The sequence below is a fragment of the Dermacentor albipictus genome, chromosome 7 (genome assembly GCF_038994185.2).
Source record: "Dermacentor albipictus isolate Rhodes 1998 colony chromosome 7, USDA_Dalb.pri_finalv2, whole genome shotgun sequence".
Taxonomy (NCBI): Eukaryota; Metazoa; Arthropoda; class Arachnida; order Ixodida; family Ixodidae; genus Dermacentor; species Dermacentor albipictus.
Window position 1 is genome coordinate 62,388 of NC_091827.1, and position 16,905 is coordinate 79,292.

General features: G+C 43.4%; 1 long non-coding RNA gene across 1 annotated transcript in view; it reads right to left on the reverse strand.

Annotated features, from left to right (window-relative positions):
* LOC135896260 (uncharacterized) overlaps positions 1 to 1,366 on the reverse strand; it is a 52,949-nt gene extending 51,583 nt beyond the window's left edge. Inside the window, exon 1 of the long non-coding RNA XR_011507280.1 lies at positions 1,294 to 1,366. This is a non-coding gene — a long non-coding RNA (uncharacterized lncRNA). The remainder of the gene's footprint in view (positions 1 to 1,293) is intronic.
* Positions 1,367 to 16,905: the final 15,539 nt, after the last annotated feature.

The window sequence follows — 16,905 nt, forward strand, 5'->3', positions numbered from 1 at the left end:
CACAGGTTGGGTGACGAAGCCGCAGCTTACAAGCATTTGTGGATAGCAACTGGACCGCTGGCTCCTGTGGAGCAAGTGGTAAAATGCCACAAGATCAAATGGATCCAAAATGACCAGTGGAATGTTAAGAGAATACAGCTCCAGCTCACGTGCGGCCTTACACCACCCGGCAGGTAAAAGTACAGTAAAATCTAGCCAATTCAGCCTTCAAGGAAATAGCAACCATGTTAAAATTATCTGAAAGTCCAAATTATCGAATGGCCCTAAAAAAACTGATGAAAACAGTTTGCATCACAGCAGTTTTATAAAATGAACACCTGGAATATTGTTGCAGTAAATTTGAGATGGAAACAAAGTGACCGCGACAATTTTTTGCAGTTTGGTCAAGTTTTTTTGCTTTTCGCACACTGTCGGGAACGTCGTACAACTGCTCCAGAATCATAAGCGCCTCCGCGGCTCTTTTCGCAGTGTGACGCAGTAGCCGTGGTGCCTATTCACAAATGGCCCCATCACGATTTGAGGATGCTTCACCGCATGAACTCTGATGAGGTGAAGCGTCCTCAAAACCCGGCGGTTTAACATACTCGAAGAGCGGAGAGAGCACGTGGACGCAAGAGAGAGATGCGTAGACGTTAGAACGCCGTGACCTGGCCATCCCAAAGTATACAAAATAAAACTACACGACCCGTGACGCGCAATGTCCGAAACGGAGCGACTGGCCGATGCGCACGCCCGGTGGCAGCGGAGGGATGGCTTGAATTTAAGAGATGCAGAACTGAAAATATGCAGCTGATTTATACTTCGGCAGTGGTGGACTACCGATAGACGTCGCGCCTGCCATAGCACACGCGCCTGAGGTGTGCGGGCATCACTGTTCCCTACACAGGTTCGGTGAGGTCTATTAGGTCAATCACTGACGTCGCGGGTGGGAACCTTCTCATGTGCGAACTAGCGAGCGTCCGACACCATAGGGTTTGGGACCGCGCTGCTATTTCGAATTATATGAGAAAACGGGGGTCAAATAATCGAGAATTTAGTATGCTCGACAACCTGACCTCATGACAAGCGAGGACCAACAAATACAAGTGGCAGTAGCTTGTTTCCTACTGCATACCATATATCACGAAAAATCAAACAATGGCGCCACATTTTCGTCCACTGCAGCTACAAGGCATGACCACCCAGCTTCGCTTTTAGACAATCCCGTCTGCGCTGCCCTCAAGGCTGAGCATTTAAGTTACATAACTGCTATAATGTAGCATTTTCTAGATTCGGTAGCTTCAATACACTTACTTTTGCTCATGTCCAGGCTTGCAGGCGACCCAACGGCAGCAGCTTACAAACACAACACCAAACAGCTTCGCACGAAGTATCGGATCGGATCGGATTGGATTGGATCAGATCGGCTAGCCCACAGTGAGAGGAAAAATAACCCATAACCCATAGGCTTCGCTAAATTTGACGGTAAAACATCGAAGTGGCCGGCGCGGCGGAGTTATGGCGCAAAATTGTGTTTTAGAGCAGGATGGCTTGCACAAGAACATGCATTCGATTTTAATTGCGCATCCAGAGCTACAGTGCAGTAGCAGAAATAGTTCAGTGAATGGGCATGCATTCATATGTGAGAAAGCTCGAAGTAGCACAAAAAACCGCAGCTAAACGGCAGATAGCACAGAGCAGCCAAACAAAGCTACGGAAGCTTTGTTTCGCAATACAGGCTTGCATATGTTGTGTGTTGTGAGGTTGACACTACATAAGAGTGCATTGTTCTCTTGAGAATGTTTGTAACAATAAGACATATGTTGCAGTGCCTACCCAACAATTTAGCCACACAAAACAATATGTTGGTGTCTCCAGTGACACAAGCAGCACGGAGATTGAGAGCACACACATGCAAGTAGGAGTCGCATTAGGGAAGCACTAGCAAGTTCACATGATGTGCTGTCATTGCGACACCTCACCCAAATGCGGGTGCAAACATCGCGGGACGTCACCATGGCGAAACAGCACTGGATGATACCTATGCAAGAGCAAGGTTGCAGCCAACCTACCACTAGGCATGCAGTCCATTTGAGCAGTATGTGAAACCAGCTGTCATTCTGCTGACCGAGAGGCACCAGCCAGACATGCATGCCTGTGTCGAGTCGCACCTGCACCAGACCAGATGATCAGTCGCCGAAAAAGTATACAAACGCTGCATTGGCGTGTTTAGGCTGGGCCGAAATTGACACAATAATCACATGCGAATTGCTGCCTGTGCAAAAAACATCGTTTTGTGCCAGTGAAGGCTAGCCATGTTCACTTACAATGTTACTTACATTGTTACTGTTACTTGCATGTTACATGTTACTTACACTTAGATGTTACTTACAAGTGACAACCACACTATGGGTTCATTAGACTGTCTACACGTATCGCATGCCTGGCTTTGACACAACCTGACTCTTGTGCTCCCAGTGCAATTGCATCCAGTGCTGCTTCACAACACTACCACTTATCCTCACATATTCTTGTCGTGATGGCGGCAGTACATTGTATTAGCAGCAAGGCTGAATGACTGGTGCTGCACGCTAGTAGAGTGAAAGTAGCAGCCTCGCTCTGTCGGTTACATCTCTGCATGTTTTCAGGACAGCAAGTGAGAATGTGACAGCACGGTTTGTTAGGTAGATGTGTAGGAAAGCGCCCAAGTTTGGATGAAAGTATCAGTGCTAGTAGCATTGCATGGCCATGTGTTTTGCCGTCTAAGATGACTACACGTTCAGCAAAACTCTGCCTTTCACAGTAACATGTGTAGAAGCATTGCTGACGAAACATTTTTATTGCAGCAAACTGGTGAGTTACAGACGCTGAACCACCAGGTCAGCAGACTAGCTGACACAATGGAACAGCAGCCGATCTCGGAGTTGGCCACAATCATGGCCTCGTTTATAACGAATGGAACCCAAGTTTAGTGTTGATTTATAAATAATGTGTTATCCTTCCATATGTCAGAATTAAAAGTTCTTAAAAATACCAGCATACGTTTGAAGGTTTATTAGTAATGTAGTGTGCCAATCTCATGGTTACAACTGACCGAAGTTTTTTTTCAGCAATTCTTGGAGCAAGTAACATTGGGTGTTGGAGCAGTTTGGAGCAGACAAAATTCTATTTTGGAGCAATTTGGGGTAGAGAAATTTATTTTGAAGCAGTTTGGAGCGGGCCAATGGCAATTATGGTGGAATGGAATGTACAGGGCACTTCGAAACCACAATGAAATATAAAAGAACAACACGAAAAGAACAATAAAGTATGTCAACAGGCAGCATTGCGCATGTTCTTCTGTATAAAGGTAAGAGCATTGGTGGCACTATGATGGAACTATATATTCTGGTGCCAATGCTCATAACTGCAATGTTATTAAATCATGTGGTCCAATCAACGTGGTAACACACTTTCTGGTTCACCATATGTCACTGCAGACGCAGAGAGCCGCGATCAATCCCAGACTGGTGAAAGTTAAAGCTATTCCAATCTGTTTTTATAACAATAGCAATTACATGGACACTGTAGGCACATTTCTGCTGTCAGTGTTGGTGTGATGTTCCAGATAAATTGCAGGGGTGATAACGACATCGCCATGCACTGTATGCTGTAAAGTATGTGCAAGTCAAAGCATGTGAGGATGAGCCAGCGATGCCATTTGGGGAACTCAAGATGTATTCAAATATTATAATTACAACCTCCCAAGTGGCCGCACATGCCCCGACCAGTTGCAGGAAGCGCTGAAAAGTCCACTGTTGCGAGTGCAAAAATTCATGCGAGAGGCACGCTGGCTTGGTGTGCAACATGTGAACGGCTGTAGTCTTTTTTTGTGTGTGTGGAATTCGCTCTCTGTTCGCGGCCACTGCCGGAGCACACATATGCCGCAGTCATTGTGGTGTAGCATGGCACAATTTCCTCCAAATTTATGTTTGTGGCACAGTATGGTACAGGAATGTGCCTTTCTGTCAAAATGGTGCAATCGACAAAGGAGTCCCACCCTTGCAATAATCTTGTGAACTACCATGCACTTCCAGTGCTTTTCAAGTGTGGAGAGGTAGTGCACAACTTTGTTGTGGCATTGGTGTATTGAAAAAAGCCTATCTTTAATCTAATTCTTGCACCCTCACTGCCAACACATCATGTATACTTCGTGTAGATTACACAAATATATTCCAAAGCTATAAATTCCATGGTCCGAGCAGCTAAATCCTACGCTCAAGCTGAAAGGAAATAGTAATGAGGTATTGCGCACTCACGCTTGTTCATAGTACATACTACGAGCATGACATGTCAAAGTAAACCTGTTTGGTCTCCTCAGACGGAGGAGAAATCTCATGTCATATTAACGACTTCCAACACAAATAAATCGCAATGTGTGTCACAATGTAACGTATGTAGGAAACAATATGGAAGTATTCAACAACAAACTAAAAGAAACACGAGGAATATGGCCAATCGTTGAAGGAGGACAAATTATATGAAAAGAATTGTCGCACAAAACCAAGTGAACAAACACAGTCACAGCAGAGGCGACAGAACATGTCTTCCAGTGCATACAGAACAACAAAGTGTTGCCACAAACGTTGCAGTGCATACCTTTACGACTTATGCTATCGAAACCAAAACTGTGTGTAATAAATAATTCACATGGACATAAAGGAGGTGGAAACTACGAATTGGCATATAAAGTGCATGCATCTTTGGTTTCGGTCATGAGTCAACATGACCTTGCAGAAGCACATGGAAATACATGGTAATAAAAAGCTTTTCTTTGTCAGCCATTCCACAAAAATCAGACTTTCTGTCACAGCGATGCGGGTGAGACTGAGATACGCTTGATATTGCAACATAGCTCGTAACATAACATTTAAGCAAATGTGGTGACTGGCTAATTCCAAAACGCACCAAAAAACAAAAAGCTTCGTGTGATGCGCCCCACACTGCTTTTTTAAACAATGCTTCGTTTCCGTTGATAAAAAGTTTTACTTTTTAACAGACATAAAGCTAACAGTTCAAGTTCGTACAGGTGTTGGAAACATGCTGCCAATTTAATATTGCACATCACAAAGCTTACTGAATGTGCAGCAATGCTACATACAGTGCACCACATGTTTGAAGATCATTGTTGTGTGTCACTCACGTACATACAAGTGTGTTGTGTTACACATTTCACGTCATGGTGAACCTCTTTCAGTGAAGCTTTCCGAAATTACATGTTAGTGGATTTATTATAACATTTGTCCCTAGGTTACACACAGGTGCCATTTTTCTCGCAAGACCGCAATTTCAATTTTAGACACATTTCATTGTGATTGCTTTGACGGTTAACTCAGGCAAGGCACTTGTACAGTTTGCATGTACTTTAAAAGGAAGCTTTGGTGTTTAAGTACATTAGGATGTTTACATATGCAAATGCCGTTGACATTAGTGTTACCAGTGGGATGGCATAATTGGCTTAGAAGGTCATTGCTAATTTTAAATTGCGAACCAAAGCCAAAAGGGGTAGCTGCTTGGGATGACGTTGGGATGACTCGGAGATGTCACATCCTACACTAACTCAACATAGATACCTACAACGCTTCTTAACACACCACACATGGTGCATGCGCTGAAAAAAATCCAAGCTGATGATATGTCCTGATGTCATGGAGAACTTTTGTAGGTAACTCGAATTATCCTTCATCGATTGCTCAAACAGAGTTAGCACTGCAGCATCGGTAATTTTTTTTTTTTTTGGCCACTGTGCAAGGCAGCTGACATGCCTAATCTCAATGCATTGTGCTCCAGGTAGACGAAGAGAAGCACCAGTTGTGACGTCTCTCAAAATGATGATTGCTGGCCATCGACTCATGGAAAACAGACGTAGCTTCGTCATTTGTAGACAAAGTGGTCGTGTAGTGCGACATCACAAACAGGGGGGCGCCTCGTGTAAAGTTACACATCCGTGGGCATGGCCTGGGAGCACGCAACCAATATTTGAAGTTCGTGATAAGTAAAACCAAATGATATTTAGTCACATCGTGTGGCATGAAGAATCAGAGTGGAGAAGAGAATGTATGCTCAAAATTTCTATTTCAAGGTCAGTGGACATCCAAAATTTGCCAAAGTTGCACTTTCAGTGACAATTTTCACTTGGCCGTGAGGTGGACCTTCCACTTAGATATACGGTGGAGGCTACAAAATGCTTCAACTATTTCAAGAAAAGTAAGTACGCAACACTTTCACATGTTTTGAAAATTCTGCAACATTGAAGGTTAGGAAAATATTACACATTCAGCCTGAAGTAACGCTTTTGTGTTAGAAAGACGCAATCACGTGAGATTAAATCAATAAAAGAATACTGCTCCTCCACATACAGTGAACCAGTGGCGTAGCCAGAAATTCTGTTGGGGGGGGGGGGCTCACTTGGAGCTTGCCTCCTCCTTCAGAGGAAGTTTTAGCTCAGGTTATCATCATCATCAACCTGGCTACGCCAGCTGCAAGGTAAAAGCATCTCCCATACTTCTCCTCCAACTACCCCAGTCATGCGCTAATTATGGCCAACTTGTCCCTGCAAACTTCTTAATTTCATCCGTCCACCTAACTTTCTGCCACCACTTGCTACGCTTCCCTTCTCTTGGAATCCAGTCCGTAACCCTCAATGACCATCGGTTATCTTCACTCCTCATTAAATGCCCCGCCCATGCCCATTTCTTTTTCTTGATTTCAACTAAGATGTCACTAGCTCACGTTTGTTCCCTCACCCAATCTGCTCTTTTCTTATCCCTTAACGTTACACCTATCATTCGTTGCGTCGTCCTCAATTTAAGTAGAACCCTATTCGTAAGACTCCATCCAAGTTTGTGCCCCGTACGTGAGTACTGGTAAGACACAGCTGTTATGCACTTAGTTTTACACATGTTACACTTGTTATACATTTAGCTCGGGAGCTCCTATCTAAATACATGTAGAAGGTGAATTTGTTTTTCTCGGCAACCACTGCACCAAATCTGATGAGGTTTGTTGCATGTAAAAGAAAAACTTGAATTCTACTGACTTCTGCTTCGAATTTTTCATTTAGGTTGTCAATTCTTTATTAAAAATTCACCAAAACCACAAATTTTCAAAAATATAAACTATCAAACTCAGCAATGAACAACAATATCACAATTATGTGAATTGGACCTAATAGTACATCCACAGCGGACAAAATTTCTATGTTACACGTGAATCTCAAGAAATTTAGCATTATGGAAATACACCTTTCACAGAATCCTTGTACACAATGTAACCATTTCACGTAAGATACCAATTGACATACCAAATTTGTCGACTTTGACTCTTATAATAGTTGCCGTTCACAGAACCGTGATATCTGTTCTTGATGCAGAGCTATTAGTTTGTAAACGTCATTCATTCATTCAAATAACTTTATTCAGAGCCCTGCGATTTGGTGGGGTGGGCCTGGACCCCGCCTAGGTTTCAGCCAAGGGTTGTTGGTCCTTGGCAGCTTCCACGGCTCGCTGGACGGCCCAGAGTTGGTGCTGCAGGTCAGAGCTGAGCAACGCAGGCTCGCAGCGCGCGCGGAGGCTGTCGCTGTTTGAAACTGCATCCCCGTTACCCTGCATTACAGCCGTACATTCCCATAGGATATGCTCCAGGGTGGCTTTAGAGTTGCAATGTGTGCACTTGTCGGTTGGGTATAAATCTGGGTGTATTAGGTGCATGATAGCTGGACTTGGATAGGATGTGGTCTGTAACTGCCACCATTCGACAGACTGGTTTTTGCTTAATTTTGGGTGCAGCGGCGGGAATGTACGCCTCTGCAATCTATGGTGTTGTGTAATTTCGTTAAATTTGGCCATTCGATCTTCCCACTCCCACTCATTGGTAGTCAGTGAGGCCGGCTAACCGAGGCTTGGTTGAATTTTTTTCGCACTTGCGAATTTTTCAAAATATTTTAAACAAAATTCAGGCCCTAAATCGAAATTCCACTTCCAACAGACACTGGAACTTAACTTTCTTTCTCAAATGCAACACATTTAATTAAAAGTGATCCAGGGGTTATCTCAGAAAAAAGCGTTTCAGCGTTTTACATGTATTTGAATAGGCCACGTCAGAGTTGGGTCCGAGCTAAAGCTTCCTCTTAAGAAATTTCTGCACTGCACTGCACTGCCCTGCCATTGCAAAAGATGCTGCAAACACAGTGTCAAAAGCAGTGAAATATGTATTTTTTCGTAAGAAAATATACTCGTATGTTGCGAAAATTATGCCAGAACTAACTGATATCAATGTTTCCATATTTCTGTTTATTTTATTAGTAAAGAAAATATCACACGAACTTTAGAACTATATCAGTTTGAACCCAGCAAAGCAGTGCATGCCACTGATGTGAAAAATGTGAAGGCCATGAAATGAACAAGTTGAGGACAAAGATGGTAATGAAATTTAGTCATTCAACAACCTTGTTTACATTTTTCTACATATGCAACAGCCAGTGAAAAATCTCAATGACGCTGTCATTTATTCCAATGTATTACACAGGAGCAGATGTCACCGGTTGTGTATCGTTAGTAATTTCACCGAATTTATTGTCCCAACAGAGAGCACCTATATAAAGACGTTCTGCAAAATATACGAGGGCGAGTCAAATGAGTGAGCCAATGTGAATACATAACGGGGCACTTAATTTAAATGTAGTCTCCATGAGCATTTAGACATTTATCCCATTAACTAACGAGTCGGGTGATTCCAGTCTCATAAAACTGCTTAGGTTGCTGCTTCAACAAATCTGCAACTGACTCTTTAACGTCATCATCCGACCAGATCTGTTTCCCTTGAGCTGTTTTTTTCATTTGCCCCAAAATGTGGAAGTCGCAAAACGACAGGTCTTAGCTGTATGGCGGATGTTGCAGCGTTTCCCACTTGAACTTTCCCAGTCTTGTATTAACCACAACAGCGACATGGGGACGGGCATTGTGGAAAAATTAAAACTTAAATTAAGGGGTTTTATGGGTCGAAACCAATTTCCAATTATGAGGCACGCCGTAGTGGAAGACTGGAAATTTCGACCACCTGGGGTTCTTTAATGTGACCTAAATCTAAGTACACACGTGTTTTCGCATTCTGCCCCCATCGAAATACAGCCGCCCTGGCCGGGATTCGATTCTGCGACCTCGTGCTCAACAGCCCAACACCATAGCCAGGTTGTGGAACAAGATGACCCCATTCATCAATTTTCCACGTCGTTTGTTCTTGATTGCGACCGGCAACCGATCCGGCGTTTCACAATAAAGGAAAGGATTGATAGTCTCTCGGGCTTTAGAAAATTCTATCAGTAATGGCCCCTGACGATCCGAAAAAAAACATAGTAAACAACACCTTTCCGCCAGAAATGACGGCCTTTGCTTTCTTTGGGGGCGGTGAGTTCAAATGTTTCCACTGTAAGCTTTGCTTTCGTGTTTAAGGTTCGTAGTAGTGGCACCATGGTTCGTCCCCGATCACAAATGCAGGCAAGAAGCCGTCACCCTCATTGTGATACCGGATCAGATGAGTCAAGGCAGTGCAGAACCTTCTTCTAGCAGTGGTTCAAAGTCTTCGGCATCCATTGCACACGCAAAAGCCGATGACCGAGACATTGATGAACTATGGTGTGAACCGAACCCCGACTGATGTTTGCACGCTCTGCCAGTTCATCTATGTTTATCCTCCGCACTTGTGTTGGGGGTGATTGCACGATGGCTTTGGCGCGGTCTTGGATTGCCTTTGCAACTTTCACATCCTTTTTGAACCGTTTGCTCCAATGGTTCACAGTGGCCAATGAAATGCAATGTTCAACGTACGCAACAGCCATACGGCGAATAATTTCCTTTTGGGAAACGCCTTCAGCTGTCAAAACACTCACGGCACCCCGCTGCTCAACTTCTGAAGTGTCCAATTATGTCACGCAACCACGTTCAATCCAGTGTATGAGACCATTAAACAACATTTACCCTCACATCTGCGTGTCACTTTTGTAAATGAAAGATGCCTGGGTGCTACGCGCATGCCTCACAGATAATGAACCGAACAATTTTTGTGCGGGGTGGGTAGGCTCACTTTTATTTAACTCGCCCTCGTTCATTAGAAATGCAAAGATGCAATGGAATATACAAATGCTTGATAAAGGGCAAAAAAGTGTCACTGAAAAGTTCACTGCACATATACACAAAACCTCGCAAAATATTTAAATATACGTACAAGTCTCCAATAAATCTACATCTCCAAGAAAAAGTCACTATATATAATGCATCAACCAAGGCAAATAAACATGTAGCGCAATCACAGATTCACAGAATCTTAGATTCCGCCCCCATTCCATCCACTCCCCCCGATGTATTGCGCGCGACGGAAGGCGGCACGCTTGCTCCCCGCTTTTCTCCTTTGCGCACACAAGACTGAGCCACCATCGTCGGCTCACCCATTCCACCTCCCCTCCTACGCTTTCACTCGCACATACAGCATGCAGCGCGTGGTCACAATGTTATCACCCTTGGACTTTATACGAAACATGAGGGCGATGGCAGGAATGCGCCTGGAGTGTCCATATAATTGCTTTCGCAATAATATAATAAATGTATCCAGCAACTGAAGCGTCCCGTCGCCCATTACTTTCCGCAAAAGAAGTATCAAAATCGAACTTTCACCATGCGACAATTCGCTGCGCCGCAACAATGTATTTTTTTTCTGTGAGGCGGAGGCACCGAAATGAAAAAAAAAACGCATAGGAAAGTATCTTGGCCAGAATCTAATGCCTACTTCGGGCACCTAATGGGGCTACAGAAGGAATACCGAAGAAAACATGAGACGCTTGGTCCACTGAGAACCATACGCATACTGCTCAGTATCCTACAGCGGTGAAACAAGACTTACCGGAAAGGTTCCGCTCAAGGAATGCGGTGCAATCCTTCGAGTCCCCACAGTGATGGCGGCGAGCGACCATTGTTTTTTTTTTCTCATCTGCTAGCCAGAAAGCGTCCAAAACTCTGTCCGGTGAAAATCCACTCGGCCAGAGCAAACCGAACTCGCACCGAAGTGTACCGCATGGTGGTCGGGGCCATACGAGAAAAACATATGCGCTCTGGTTGGCTCTGGCAGCCCGCGGGTTGGGTAGAGAGAACAAAAAAAAATAAAAAATTGAAGAGGCTCAATGTGTCCTCACGAATAAAAGTCAAAGTAGAAAAAATAAATAAGAACGTATTTACTTTGGCTGGCTTTAGTGTCTTGACATGGATGTTCTGGCGTAGGTTAAAAAAAATGTTGATATTTTTTATGTGACATGACGGCACAAATGAACCACCCCAACGCTTCGTCTCATTGGACCTCGCTGCCTGCTTTGTCAACTCGTCTGCTAGTGCGTTGATTTGGCTTGTCTCAATGTATGTTCCGATGTAAGACTTTAGAAAAGTCAATAGACCTTTGGTGTCAAATGTTTATAACAACATTAAACCCACAAAGTTCCGCAATTGAAAATCTAAAGCACAACTTTGGAAATGTCAATGCACCTTTCACATCAAGAGCTTATGAGATTTATACCCATAAAGGTTCGCAATTGATATCCATGCGCTCCATAGATTCCGTGGCCTCAGTGAGATGCCGCGGCGAGCCCGCTCACCATCAAAGCACCCTTGAAACTTTGTGCTCGGATGGGACTGCTTGGCGTTATGTGACTCCCGGTGTATGGGCGTTGCCACGAAATCCAGCCCGAGTTTGCAATCTTCGCGGTTAAATGTGTTTTCGCGCGTCAAAAAGACATTCTAGACAAAATCCAGAGTGATTTCCGGCGCCAGGGGTCACTTTGGTTGGCGGTGCATGGACAGCACGAAAAAATTTCGGGGGGGGGGGGGGGCTGAAGCCCCATAACCCCCCCCCTGGCTACGCCCCTGACACGTACGCATCGAGGCAGGAGCCCACGAAGCAAGGGTCGGTGGCCAGCATTCGCATGTTAGAGTCACACACCTGTGAATTGTAGTACATCAGTAAATTATGTCGCTGTTGGGACTTGGAATTTCTTATACATATGATGAGTATAATAGGTAGAGCATGCTTAGACTTGAAATTTCTTATACATATGATGAGTATAATAGGTAGAGCATGCTTACGACCATGGTGTTCAGCGCATAGTATCCCTTCTGGCACCAGTAGGTCTGCTTCTTGGCTGGGGGCAGGTCCGGGCCGGTTATCGCAATGTAGGTGCCATCCACGCATGCGAAGACCTCACAGATGTTGCCGCTCCGCAAGAAACCTTGCTTAACAAGTGCTATGTCTGATCTTGTACATGGAAACGACACCCAGCGCTGTTCGGTACCAACACAGACGATTAAAGCAGGCCCACGTCCATCGTAGTGCTGCAGTCTACTCAAAACAAAGGAATGGCAGAAAGATCCATTGATGCGCTGTGGCTGTTTGAATCACGTGTAGGCACCAAAGCATGTTCAGTTATGAGACAAAATGTGAATAGTAAGTGCAACACTACTGACGTCAATCTGACATTTCATAAAGGAACCGGAAGCTAGGTGCGCCCATCGTCGTCGTCATTCATAGGCCTACACACAATCAGCGGCGGCCGAAAAGGACAGTCCGCTAAGTGGACTCTTGCAAAATAGCCCCCCTGGAGGCTTATGAAAAGGGTTGTACTTAAATTGAGGACAACGCCACAAGCTGTCGAAAGAAGAATGATGGGTGTAGGGTTAAGGGATAAGAGCAGATTGGGCAAGGGAACAAATGCAAGTTGACACTTTAGTTGAGATCAAGAAAAAGAAATGGGCATGCAAAGGACATGCAATGAGGAAGGAAGATAACCGATGGTCATTTAGGTTTATACACTGGATTCCAAGAGGAGGGAAGCGTAGCAGGGGGCGCCAGAAAGTTAGGTGGGTGGATGAAATTAGGAAGTTTGCAGGGACAACATGGCCACAATTAGCACATGAACAGGGTTATTGCAGAAGTGTGGGAGAGGCCTTTGCGCTGCAGTGGGCGTAGCCAAGTTGATGATGACGATAGCAATAGATGAAGGTGGATTAACGTTGGTTAAAGTGAATGAAGGATTAGGCTGCCTCAAAGTCAATTATGGGCAATTAAGATGAATTAGGTGGATAAGGATGGAGTAGGATTGAGGTAGATAGGTTGGATTAAGGTGGATTTGGGTGGATTAAGGCCAATTATGATGGATCACTTAAGCTGGACTAAAGTGAATTATAAAGGGTTAAGATGGATTGGGGAGAATAAAGATGAAGTAGAATTAGGGTGGATTACCGTGAAGGTGGACAATGATGAATTTCGTTCGATTACGGTGGATTAAAGACAATCAGGGTAGATTGGGATGAATTACAGTAAGCTTTGGAAGCGTTTCTGGCCTTCGCATCTCAGCGATAGCAAAGGACCCCTGGGATTTTTTTTTTTGTTTTCCTGTCTAGTGACTACCATTTCTGGCAGCCCTTCTGTAGTAAGATGCACAATTTCTCACTTCAGAAGACGAGTTGTTGCAAAGTTCCACTTTACAAGGGCACAGGTTCTGCATCAGCATCCAAGCATTATACCACAGCAGCATGCGGAACCAGCAGTATATTCGAGTATTTTTAACCATTCAAAGTTGCAGTGAAATGCTTCCCTGCAGCTCCATCTACCCACTGAAAGCGTCAAAATTTTAAAAATGAGCGACATCCACATGCGTGCTTCCCCAAGGCAACTAGTTTCAAATGACTTCGTCTCAACATTTCCTTTCATGTGATACCAAACACGGCGCCCTATGTCACAGTGGCTGATTTTTAATTTTCATCCCATCAATGATACTACCATCTCTCCCTATATGACAGAAATAATTAAATAAGCACTACAAAAGTTGTATGTATCTTGCCAACGGCTTTGTCTACAACCACCAAACAGGTATGGTTGGATTCGTCTTGAAGAGACCTTTCCAATGAGCTGATCCAAGCCGCCACATACAGGACGTTAATTACACATTCAGCAGAAAAGAATGCTCAGAATAATATACAACATAGCATATGACCACCCGTCTAAACCGCTCTCTAAGAAAGACAACATAATGCCGATTCATGATCCGTATGCATACGGCCTAATTGATAAATACCTTACCGAGCTCAAAAAACAATGTCCCGTTCATTGCACTACAGGCATGACTGCAGAAAAAAATATCATGTATGGGACCAGAAACACCGATACTTGGCACATTCATTCATAAGAGGTTACGGACAACATATGCTCAGAAACACTCTTCCTTATTTCTTAAAGGGACACTAAAGCAAAACAATAAATCAGCTTAGACTAATAAAGCATTGTTTGCAAACCCTGCAGGCAGTCATTTCAAAATAATAGTATGATTATTAGAAGAGAAAATGAAGGTCAAAGTATCAGTATTTGAATTTCGCGCTGCAACCCCGACACCGGTACGTCAGTGTCACGTCAGGGATTACGAAGTATGTTTTCGCATTTGGGTCGCGTGGGTTAAGTAAAGGTTCCCGAAACTTGCCATGTTTAATAATTGGTTCCTATACAACAATGTAGTCAATCTGTACTGCTATGTAATTAAGTAGGCCCTAGAAGGTGCCATCAAAATCCATGACATCACAGCAACCAGTTGCGGGAACTTCAAAACTTCACCACCGCTCTTTCGTTCTTGCGATTTTTCTGGCTCACCAAGCATCTTATTGCCCTAAGAGTTGTGTTTTTGGTTTGATAGAGGTAATTTACTAATACATAAAAGATCAATTTTCTCTTTGGTGTCCCTTTAAACTTGTGCCAAAATTACAATTTAAATTTTCCATGCATTTGGCCATAAGATTTGCATCAGCACAATGCATTGGCAGGCAGTTGGTGCAAATCCATAATTACTTTGTTTAGCGGAAAACCACGGACACAAGAAAGATGACAGGACAAGGCGCTACTCTCAGCTGACATCATTTTATTGCGTCAGTCCTTTATAGACAGCAAAATCTAGAGGAACATGCGCAGTGAGCACCATGTGCAGGAATGATCAACATCCGATAACAAGAGCGCACTCATGTGACAGAATCCCCAAAACCAGTTTCAGCACTGTACAAGGTTAAAGAAGGCCCATTAATACAGTGTGACCCCAATGACTGTATGAAGAAAGCTTCCGATAACGCTCGGGCGGCGGTATCACAGCTCTTTTTCAAAATCGTAGTATCACGGAACATGGCTTTGCGCTTGCATATTTTACAATGTTTAGCCAAATGGAAACCTGCGCCTAATGGTATCGATCGCTCATTGTCTCTAAGGCGCTCGTTAACACTGCGGCCTGACTGCCCTACATACACTTCGACATAACATTCCATTCGCCCAGAAAGTTTTGGCTTTTATGGCTGATAGGTGGGACAAAATTACGGAATTAAAATGTGAGAATGAAATTTTGACCAAAAACGCCAACATTGCAGACAGCCTGAACTGTCTTTTCCACTCAGTTTTCGCTCAACACAAAAGCAACCAGGGAGACATGGGCACGGCATGCTACGCATCTGAATCGATTGAAGACTTTATCAGCCAAGGAATATTTGAACTGTCTCTTGAGTCAAAAAAAGCAAGTGGTCCCGATGAAATGGCCACCCTTTTTTTGAAGCTTATGCGGAGTCGTTATCACACTACTTGAAAATAATTTTTACAAAAATCCCTTTGCACTAACTCGGTACCCTGTGCCTTCAGCAAAGCTTCCATTATTCCTGTGTTTAAAAGTGGTGATTAATTCTCTGCAAACAATTACCAACAGGTTTCACTTACATCCGTTTCCTGCAAAATATTAGAACACGACACAGCCAAGCACATGACCGCGTTTTTAGAAAGCAAGAATTGGTTTTATTCTTGCCAGCATGCTTTCAGGAGCACTGTTTCAACTACAATGCAGCTTATTGAAGCGATTCATGTTTTTGCGACTGCTTTGGATATGCAACGACAATTAGGTGTCACGTGTAGATTTTGCTGAAGCTTTCGATAAGGTGCCTCATGATAGATTGATGATTAAGCTGAGTCACGCCAGACTTAGTCAATCTGTGCTGTGTTGAATGGAAACTTACCGAAAGATAGGAAACAATACGTGAAAATAGAAGATGTCGTGTCTGGTTCACTAGAAGTATTTTCAGGAGTCCCGCTGGACTCAGTTCTCGGGCCGTTATTATTTTTGATATATATTAATGATATTGCAGAGATAGGAAAGCCTCCTGTAAAGCTCAAACTGGTTGCAGGTGATTGTTTAATTTAGACACAAATAGCTAATGGGGATCATCAGATAAAAATTAACCAGTGTCTACAGGCTTGTGGTAGTGTCACTTGTCGTGTGAAACTTTGGGAATGTAAATAAACTCAATGTCAACAATTACTCGTTTCAAAAAAGGAAAAGATAATTGCCTTTGAATATCACATAGGAAATTATGCCTTGTTGAATGCAGATGGTTTCAAGTACCTTGATGTTACAATTACCCATAAGTTAAAGTAGCACGCACACATCGATAACATATGCTCCAAAGCATCACAGATGCTATACTTTATAAAAAAGAACTGCCAGGCACAAGTAGGAACGTAAAGCTTATATTGCTTTTCAGACATTTCTATGACCGATACTTGAATATGCAAGTGTTGTATCGAGTTCTCATCAGAAAATATTGAAAAATAAGTTATAAAGGATACGTCTTGCAACCCATTTTATATGTTCAAAATACATGAAAGGATGACTCAGTTACATGGATGTTAAAATTGTGCAATTTAGAATCGCTAAACAAACGCAAATTTAAAAATAGGATTAAGTTTCTTTTTCAATTGATGGAAGACAATTTTAGGATTAACAAGAACAACTACTTACTATTGCTTGGGAAGCAAAGTCAGAGGGTGAATCATACA